At 38.8% G+C, this 8,801-nt stretch overlaps 1 long non-coding RNA gene across 1 annotated transcript in view; it reads left to right on the top strand.

The window, feature by feature from the left end:
* LOC112948808 overlaps nucleotides 1-8,801 on the top strand; it is a 78,911-nt gene that overhangs the window by 29,046 nt on the left and 41,064 nt on the right. The window lies entirely within an intron of this gene.

The following is an 8,801-nucleotide window of genomic DNA, read 5'->3' as shown; positions in this document are numbered from 1 at the left end:
TTTTTTTTTTTTTTTTAAGTACTCTTTCGTCAGTGTTTCAGTCATAGTAGAGATTTGATTTGGACCAAATCCTTCCATTTCCATCAATTTCGACAATTTCAAATTTTTACTGCTGTCCATAGCCCATTGTAGTATATTTCAAATGCAGTGTTAAAAAGTTACCCAAAGTTATATTAGCCAAAGGATGTTTAAAGTATTTTTTACTGAATAAAATCCTGTACTGTTAAAGAACTGCCATTCAGAAACTCTCCATAAAAAAATACATTAAATTCACACTGATGTTTCCTGACGTCAGTCAGATGATGAAACGCAAATTGTAAATCCTTCTGCGTTTCATGTAAAAATAATCACTTTGCAGGTTTCAAGAGACGGGAAAAAAAGGCAAAGCATTACAATAATTCTGACTGAATGGGCTCATGTAATTTCAGATTTCAAAAGGACATTTGGCCACTGAACCTCTCACCGGGTTTTTTGCGAGCCGAACACAGACTTCAGTTAACATGATAGGACAGCTAATTTTTAAAAGAAATTTCAAAGCAGATGGAAGAGCTGCGTGGGTCTGGAGATATTTGATTTATACTTAAAGCTCTCCAAACAAACTCAAAGTGTATCCAGTTTGCCTGCAGAGTCCCCAGTTGGGAAAATAGATCTTGAAAAAATTATGTCTCCTGGTGTTATAGCCAGACAGATATTTTTTTAAACTTAGACAACATCTTCAAGCTTCCTTTAAATCTTTCAGGAAGTTAAAAGAACGTAAGGAAAAAAAGAGAAATAGAGGGGAGAAAAATTTCTGCAGAGGTAGCACTCTCACTGAAGGATAGTGGTGCTGGTAGAACAGTCACCAGCATCTGAAACAAAATATTTTCTAAAATTACTGTTTGGCTGTTGCTGGGCTTGACTGGCAACAGATTGACCTTTATTTGCTCATATTTTTCCATACTTAATCTTTCCAGAACTTTTCCAGCTTTTGTTGCTAGACTCTTTAAAATTGCCATGTTTCTGGCTTTTGTGTATTAAAAAACTTTTCAACCAGATATAATATGAAAATGCATTTGCTCTTTGACCTAACAAAATGAGAGTAAAAGAGTAAGGCTTACATTAAATGGTACTGTGTTCGGTAAGTAATACGTTGGCAGGCAGTATAAGCACTGTACTGTTGATGGGGTACCCAAACCTGGCCATAAATAAACAGGGCTAGAATACAGAGACAGGCTRAAAAATGCCCAAGTGCAGACTGGGCAGAGAGAATTTACAGATGAGTCAGAAGTGGAACATTCCACCTCAACCCTCTAATCCTAATTTAAATGAGTCAGTTAAAAACAGTACCTGAACACGCATTCCACATTTGAGTTTGGTTTGGAAAGAAACTAAATCCTACTGATGAGGCAAAACTAAAATCCTGGTTTACTGAGCTTATTTTGAATGAAAGAAACTGTAATGTGCAAACAAATGTACTGCTATGTCTAGTTTAAGCAGGTGTATGTCTTGTTTTAACTAGAAATTTAGGAAAAGAGGGATGTAACACACACAAAGAAATCAAGTACTTGAAAGAGATGACATAATATAATGCATTGAACAACTTTTCAGTTGAAAAGCATTATTTTTTTTTGCTTTTGAAAACAGAATATTTTTCAACTACTATGCCATGAATTAATTTGACTCCCCATATTATGCTATTGTATGAGCATTTCTCCTTGTCTTTAGCATGACTGTTGGACACATCATTCCTGTAGGATTGGCAGAAATTTCACCTCATCCTGAACCTAGTGGTTCTATATTTTGGAGGAATATAGGAGGTTAAAATCATCTTCCTCCAAATCTTGGCAGGAGAGTATAAAGAAAGTGCTGCTGGCTCATATCCTAAGGATGTGTGGTGGCATCAACAGAGAGGAATGCAATAGCAACAGCTTTTAGGACATCAAAAGTGTCAGCATCAGAAAGAGCAGCAGCATGAGCAGACTGCTGAGGATACTTCTTTTTTGCTCTGCCATGGAAAAAAAAAATCTCTGGCTGCATAAAGCTCCTTGGGGTCATTTCTACATAGAGTGGTTGCCATTAGAAAACTGACACATGCCAACTGTTATCACAAAGTGGAATCCAGGTTACCACAGTTACCTGTAATTGTAAGTTTCAGGAAAGTTGTTCAGTGCTTAGAGAGGCTTGGATMTGCCCTGCTGCTTACTCGAGCCTCAGCTGTCCTGGGCAGCAGCTACATTACTTTTATGTCAACTGAAGACATCACCTTGCTATGTGATAGCTAAGTGCTCATACACTATCCAACACACAAACTTCATGCTCTTCCAGCCACAGCAGAGAATAGGCTGGTCACACCTAAAGAATTAAATCTAATCTCCTATCTCAAATAAATGGCTACAGGCTGTGAAAGACTGAAAGGAAAAGGTAGTTGGCTACAAGCTTCTGGGATGAATGACCTAAAATGATAAAATCCTCTTTGAATAATTTATGGGAGAAAATGATAAAAATCTTTGTTGTTTTGTTTGAAAATTAGGAGTTTCTGAAAATGTTCTGTGGTTTGTTTTTATAATCAAGAAACAGTTTTTATAGGTGAAGCATTGCCCAACTCTCCCCTGAAGTGTCTTAATAGAAAAAAGTGCTGGGAAAAAAAAAGGCTATTCTTATGTATTAAAAGGTTTAATTGTTTTTCACCAGTTCTATTATGAATCTTTACAACTATCCTTAACCTACAGGTTCAGTAATATATAAGGATACGGCCAAGATACTGCGGCATAACCAGTTACCTATGGTAGACTGTGCCCTTAGCATTATAGCAAAGCCAGGTAAATTGCTTTAGCTAAAACTTTGTAGGTGAGGGTCATACATACATATTACCACTTCTTGCTGCTAGACCGAATTGTCCAAGATGTTTGTTACAAGTGAAGGATCAAGTAATAAACCTCAAGTCAGTGTCCTACTGGTTGACAGTTCTACCAGTTATAAAGTGGTTTTTTTTCCTGTAACCTGTAATTTAATCAGCTGGTATAGAGGAAACCAATACGCTAAAGTGAAATCCTCAAATACTATCAAAATCCAAATATTTTTAAATTCCTCTAAATATCATTTGARTCACACACTTTATATGGCTAGTAGGAATTTCTCTGACACCACAAGCACTTTTGTTAAAGTTGGATTGTAGTATTTATAGGACTTCAGTCTGTATTAATGTTGGGTCAGTAGGTAATTGCTATGCATTAGCGGTATTTGTGACAACAACTTGCTCCTTTTTGATGTCTTTTGTCTTTCCTTAGCCCCTCTAAACTTGGCGGCTTTATGTATTATCTTCTTTTGATACAGTCTTGAACTACTGATGAGCACCATGAATATCAGTATCGATTCTTCCGTTGGGATTTTTGTTTAATCAAATAGTTGTTAGATTAATGCAGTAGCAAGTATATGGCAAGTAAATCTCTTGTTTGGCTTGGTGGGCTACCATTTTGAGCCACTCACGGTTTGAAAAGTTAAGTATTTCTAAGTCTTCCGGTGGAAACCAGCTGCAGAGCTGTAATTATGAGAGTAATGAATGTTTTTGTATTATTCAGTGCTCTTCCAGTCACACGTAATGGTACTGCATGAAAAGAGAAAGGGGATATAATAAGCCTTAGATTTAGTGGTCAAGTCTGTCTCCAGTGAATGTCTTCTTGTCTTAAAAAAACTGCTCGAAGAACAGAGGAATGAAACTTGGTCACTTATTGAGATTGAGCACAGATTCAGCACACAGGGCCCCCTTACCCACCCCAGATGAAGAAGCCTTTCACCATGGTTTGGGAAGGGGAAAGGGGCAGGAACAATGTAAGAAAGATTCTGTTCACAAGCTGTGGGGTGCCAGGGAGAAGGACTTCTAGATCTGATGGGGTTTTGCTCCGGAATTCAAGAGGGAACTCTGAGCAAGCCGAGACCTGTGTTGTAACCTAAAACCTTTTTTGGAACTCCRTAAGTTGATGCTGTAACAAATTATTAATAAGAGAAAGGTTAGCTTGAAAGATGATGGTATATTTGGATATTAGGTTTATCGTTTCATTTTCTAGCTCCTGTTCTAAGGCCTGCTTATATCATGTCTGGCTGACCTTATTCTTACCTACTTCAAAGACACAAGAATTTGACGCAAGTAACACATTTGAACTAACTAAATCAACACTAAATGCTCTGTGAAGTGGATTGAATGTGTTTCTGTAGCTGAATACAGCTTTCTTTGAGTTACTTTTTGGGGCACGTTGCCTTTGGCTACCCTGAACGCAAATCCTGATGTTTGCCCAGCGTATTTTGTGTTTCTGAAGACAGTGTCTAGTCTGTCCATTTCTAAGCAACCGGGGCGGGGGGAGGACACAGTACATTAAAACCATGAATGTACCCCACCTCTGACACAGAGAAGAATTGATGTGGATTTGGCTGCAGAGATCACCTTCCTCTGAAGCTTGGAATATGAGAAGATAATAACTATTTCACTTCCTCAGAAACTGAGTACATTACCTTGCACAAAACTAAAATCATTTTACTTTGGCAACTAATCTAACTGGTGCAGTGTGACTACACTTGTGGTTGTCTTTCAGTTTGAAAAAAGAGGCACATAGGAGGGTCCAACATGAAATGAAAAAGAAATGCATTGGAGTGTCGTGATCCTAAAGGTAGTGCAGTTGCAAGGCTTTGCTGCAGGCGATACAGGAAGATTTCTCATGCAGCCAGTACTAGAGGAATTGGGCTCAAAGAGGAGAGGAATTAACAAATGTGGCTCTTTCTTTCAGTTTTCATCTGTGTCTGGATTTTTTTGGATCCATCAGCCTCATTTAGTGGGTATGTAAGATCTGCCCTATGAGCAAAGGCTGAGGGAGCTGGGCCTGTTCAGCCTGGAGAAGAGAAGGCTGAGGGGGGACCTGGTCAGTGTGTATAAATACCTCAAGGGAGGCAGTGAGGAGGAGGGGGGCGGCCTCTTTTCAGTGGTGGCCAGCAATAGGACTAGAGAAAACGGCCACAAGCTGARGCACCAAAAGTTCCACAGGAACTTAAGGAAACATTTCTTGGCAGTGAGGGTGACAGAGCGCTGGAACAGGCTGCCCAGAGAGGTTGTGGAGTCTCCTTCTTTGGAGATCTTTAAAACCTGCTTGGATGCAGCCCTGTGCCACGTGCTCTAGGTGACCCTGCGTGAGCAGGGGGGTTGGACTCGATGACCTCTGAGGTCCCTTCCAACCTTAAGCATTCTGTGATTTAAATAAAAGTAAGATCAGAAATTTACACTTGGATGTTAAACATCAAATCATGCATATTGCCCTCCTATACAATATAAATGCTATTTTAGGCCAAATTACGTTGTTAAYATGTGTTAGTTGCCTCAGTATTATAAGTGCCAGAGTTCCTTATAAAGGACATATCCTTATTAAGACATTTGCTTTCTGTTTTCAAATAGAAAATTGATAAAACTACAGTKGCTTGATTGTGTACTGAGATGTCTGGTAGGATCAGGACCAGCACGGTGTTGTGCTCAGCTGTAGATACAGTGACTCGGCACCTTCCCGTAAAGCTCACAGCAGTTGTGACCAGTGCAAGTGGTGTGGATTCAGAATGTGCTGACAGAGGGATTGAATTTTACACTTCCGTAGAGGTATTAGTGTGATCAGGCAAAGTCAGGAAGCAATTTATATGACTCATGATTCATCTCTTCATRATCTGAAACTGATTTTTGTGCTATTTTACTCAAACCCAGGAAGACTAATAGAGGATTAACTTGTTAGTAACTAATATCAGCACTTTTATAGGTATTTGCAGATAAAAATAAGTTTTACGTCCTTGTAAATAAGATGATTATGGGAGGTTTTATTTAAGAGATGACTAAAMATGATTAAGAACTAATTTACTGAAAATTTCCATTTAGTAGTTGGGGACGATTGGCTTACATTACTTGCTCTTTTCTAGGGTTTATCCCCAATTCACAGAAGCATGTCATAATGCTAGATMGAATACCAAACTAGAAATTGGACTGGGATATTGAGTTTTCTGGAGTTGCTTGAGTGAGTAAGCTTGTAGCAAAATTATTAATTAGCATGATACAACATTCTCCTTTAATACAGTTTGTATTTCTGTGGATAACCCTTTTGCATGATAATTGAAATTTAGAGAGCTTCTGAAGGATTGAGAATTTGGTCAAAGACTGAGTCTTGGAGATCACATGCTGAAAAGGCCAAGTACCTGTGTAGCATTGAGAAATATGTACAGTCTTTATTGCAAGGACTGTGTCTGCCTGAACTGAGTGTAGGGGGGAGACATAGACTCTGATGGAACAGCACAGATTTGGAGAATAGAGAATTAGAGAGCTCCTGGAGACAAGATCTCAGCAGCTCACAGCCAAAGCAGGTTCACCTGCTATCCCCATTAGTTGCTTGTGTAGCTTTTTCTTAAAATGTTCATAGAAGAATGATTCTACCTTATCACTGAGTGACCCATCCCAGCATTGCACAACCCTGATTTTGCATGTGGCTTACTTAATGTAACTAGAGAGTACACTTCAAAAATGTGTTTGAAATAGGTTGCAAGACAAGTCACATGATCCTAGGAAAATCACATTTCTTGTTGTTAGCTGCTTCTTGTTTCCTAATGAAAGGACCTTTCTAATGAAAGCACCTTTTCTAATCAGTTTGCCCAGGAGTGAATAAAATGGAGTGATGAGGAAACAAATTAGTTGTGCTGTGTTTCGCAGACTGAAATTTCATCGGCATCTTTCACAGTGTTTTATTCCATAGAATGACTGGATTTCTAGCTCCTATAAGGTTTTTTTTTTTTTTTTGTCTTAAGGATTTTTTTTTTCCAAAAAGATACTGTTATTAATGTGCTCCATTCTTCTACCACATCCCCAGCTTTCTGCTTGTAGCACAGATAACCTCCAGTACCCAGGTGCTGATTTATTTCTCGCTTATAAGGAACTGACCAGGAAACATTTTTATGGGAAATTCTGTGAAAGTTCACCACAGCCACCATCCCACTTGCCCTAAATAGTGTATATGGCATAAAGTGTTCGGATCTGACTTTCTGGCAAAAAAAAAGAGATCAGTTTAAAAAATGAGGTTATATATTTTCTGATTAAAAGTGTACTTCACATTTCTTAAGCAGAAATTTTGTGTGTTATTTTAATTTAGCAAGAGACTTTTGTTTTTACTTAAACAGGGGCCTTGGGTGAAAATATTTTGAACCATTTCTAGGAAATATCACCATGAATTGCTATTGGAAGAGGACCTAATGGTTATAATGGCAACAAGGTCCCATCCATTACCTCGGCAACGGACAGTTGCAGGCAGTGATGCTTGTTAAGTTGAGCAAAGGGAATGATGGATCTGCAGGCTCAAGGGGTTAATGTTGACAATGAGCAATTATTATTTTTGACAAGAATACCAAAGGATTTCGAGATGACTCTTCTAACTGAAAGCAGATTACAACTAGAGTTTTATTACTAACTGTCAAGCATAGCTGTCAAGCATATAAAAGTACAATATAAAGGAAGATCATTTTATTATAGCAGGAGACAAAGCAGAGATGGAATGATGACCTTTTTTGTGGGTTTGTTTTTTTTCAATTACCCACAGGAAGGAGGAGGCAGAGTCTTAAGCATCATAAAAGGGAAATGGGGGAAGAAAACATCCGGGAGAGGACACTTTCCTTCAGATAAAAAAATCTGTGACAACAAAAAGCACAATATGATTTTAATAAAGTTAGCATATGGGGATTGCTGCGGGTACTGGTGTGTGACTTCTGTGTCTTTCTTGTAGATGCAGTATAATAGTCGGGTGGGACAGTAGTTCCTTGGCTGACTGATAGTCACAACTACAAGTGATTTTTCTTTGGGGGGATGAGAGGGGAGGTCTCTAAGTGAGCTATTTCCCTCTCTGGCCTGTTGGTATGTGTCGTAATCTTGATCTTGGAGCTGCTGGTCTTTGTCAGAGCAAYTATTCCGACCATGCTTCTCTGATGAGAGACAAAAAATACTTGCTAGAGGCAGCTCCACCTCTCATTTGTTTTTCCATGTGCCTGCCACAATAGCTGATAAGTTTTGTTTCTGCTAAGAGGTAGTGTACCTTTCCCTTGAAAAGGTCCAAGTGTTTCTTTGGCTCCATAACAGTATTTGCTACATATACTGAAAACCTAAAGGCAGCTTGGCTTGTAACACACTGAAAAATCCAAAACCTCATGGAAGTTTGTGTTTAGTTCTGGCTTCCATTGCTGACCTTACCTGTATAATGGGATGAAGCGGAATCCATCGCTGAAGCAGTCATGTGCATCTGCAGGTGCTATGAGCCAGAGGCAGATGTTGCTGCTTTACTGCTTAGCTGATCTTATATGGAAGGGAAGACATCTGCACTCCTTTGACAACCTTCCTAACCAAGTGAAGCAAGTAGGATATTGGGWAGCTAGAGCATGGCATGAGAGCCTTACAGTTTCTTTGAAAGGAAGAATGATCTAGTCTGTTGTGGCAGAGAATCTGCTGACACCTCCTAATTCTGTTCAGTTGCTCTGTCAGAGACTATGAATGTCTGCATTCTTAATTCCCCCCCCAAAAAAGCAGAAATAAACAGTCTGTAAAAATCCTTTCATGTAATTACTGTGTTTTCTGACAGTTAAAAAGGCATTTCCTAAGTACAGAAAACAAAACAGAATTTGCAAAATAAACTGAGAAGAACAAGGTGGTGTCTTATTGGCACAAACACACTGAATCTGAGTTCTTAAAAATTGTCAGAATTAATATCTACTGAAGATGCCAGACTCCACAGGAGTGTTTTTGAGAAAACCAAGGCATTTCCAGACTG

This window comes from Nothoprocta perdicaria, unplaced genomic scaffold (genome assembly GCF_003342845.1).
Source record: "Nothoprocta perdicaria isolate Ctin4 unplaced genomic scaffold, notPer1 scaffold_28, whole genome shotgun sequence".
NCBI lineage: Eukaryota > Metazoa > Chordata > Aves > Tinamiformes > Tinamidae > Nothoprocta > Nothoprocta perdicaria.
Note: the sequence above shows the minus strand (reverse complement) of the source record. Positions and strands in the feature narration are given on the sequence as shown.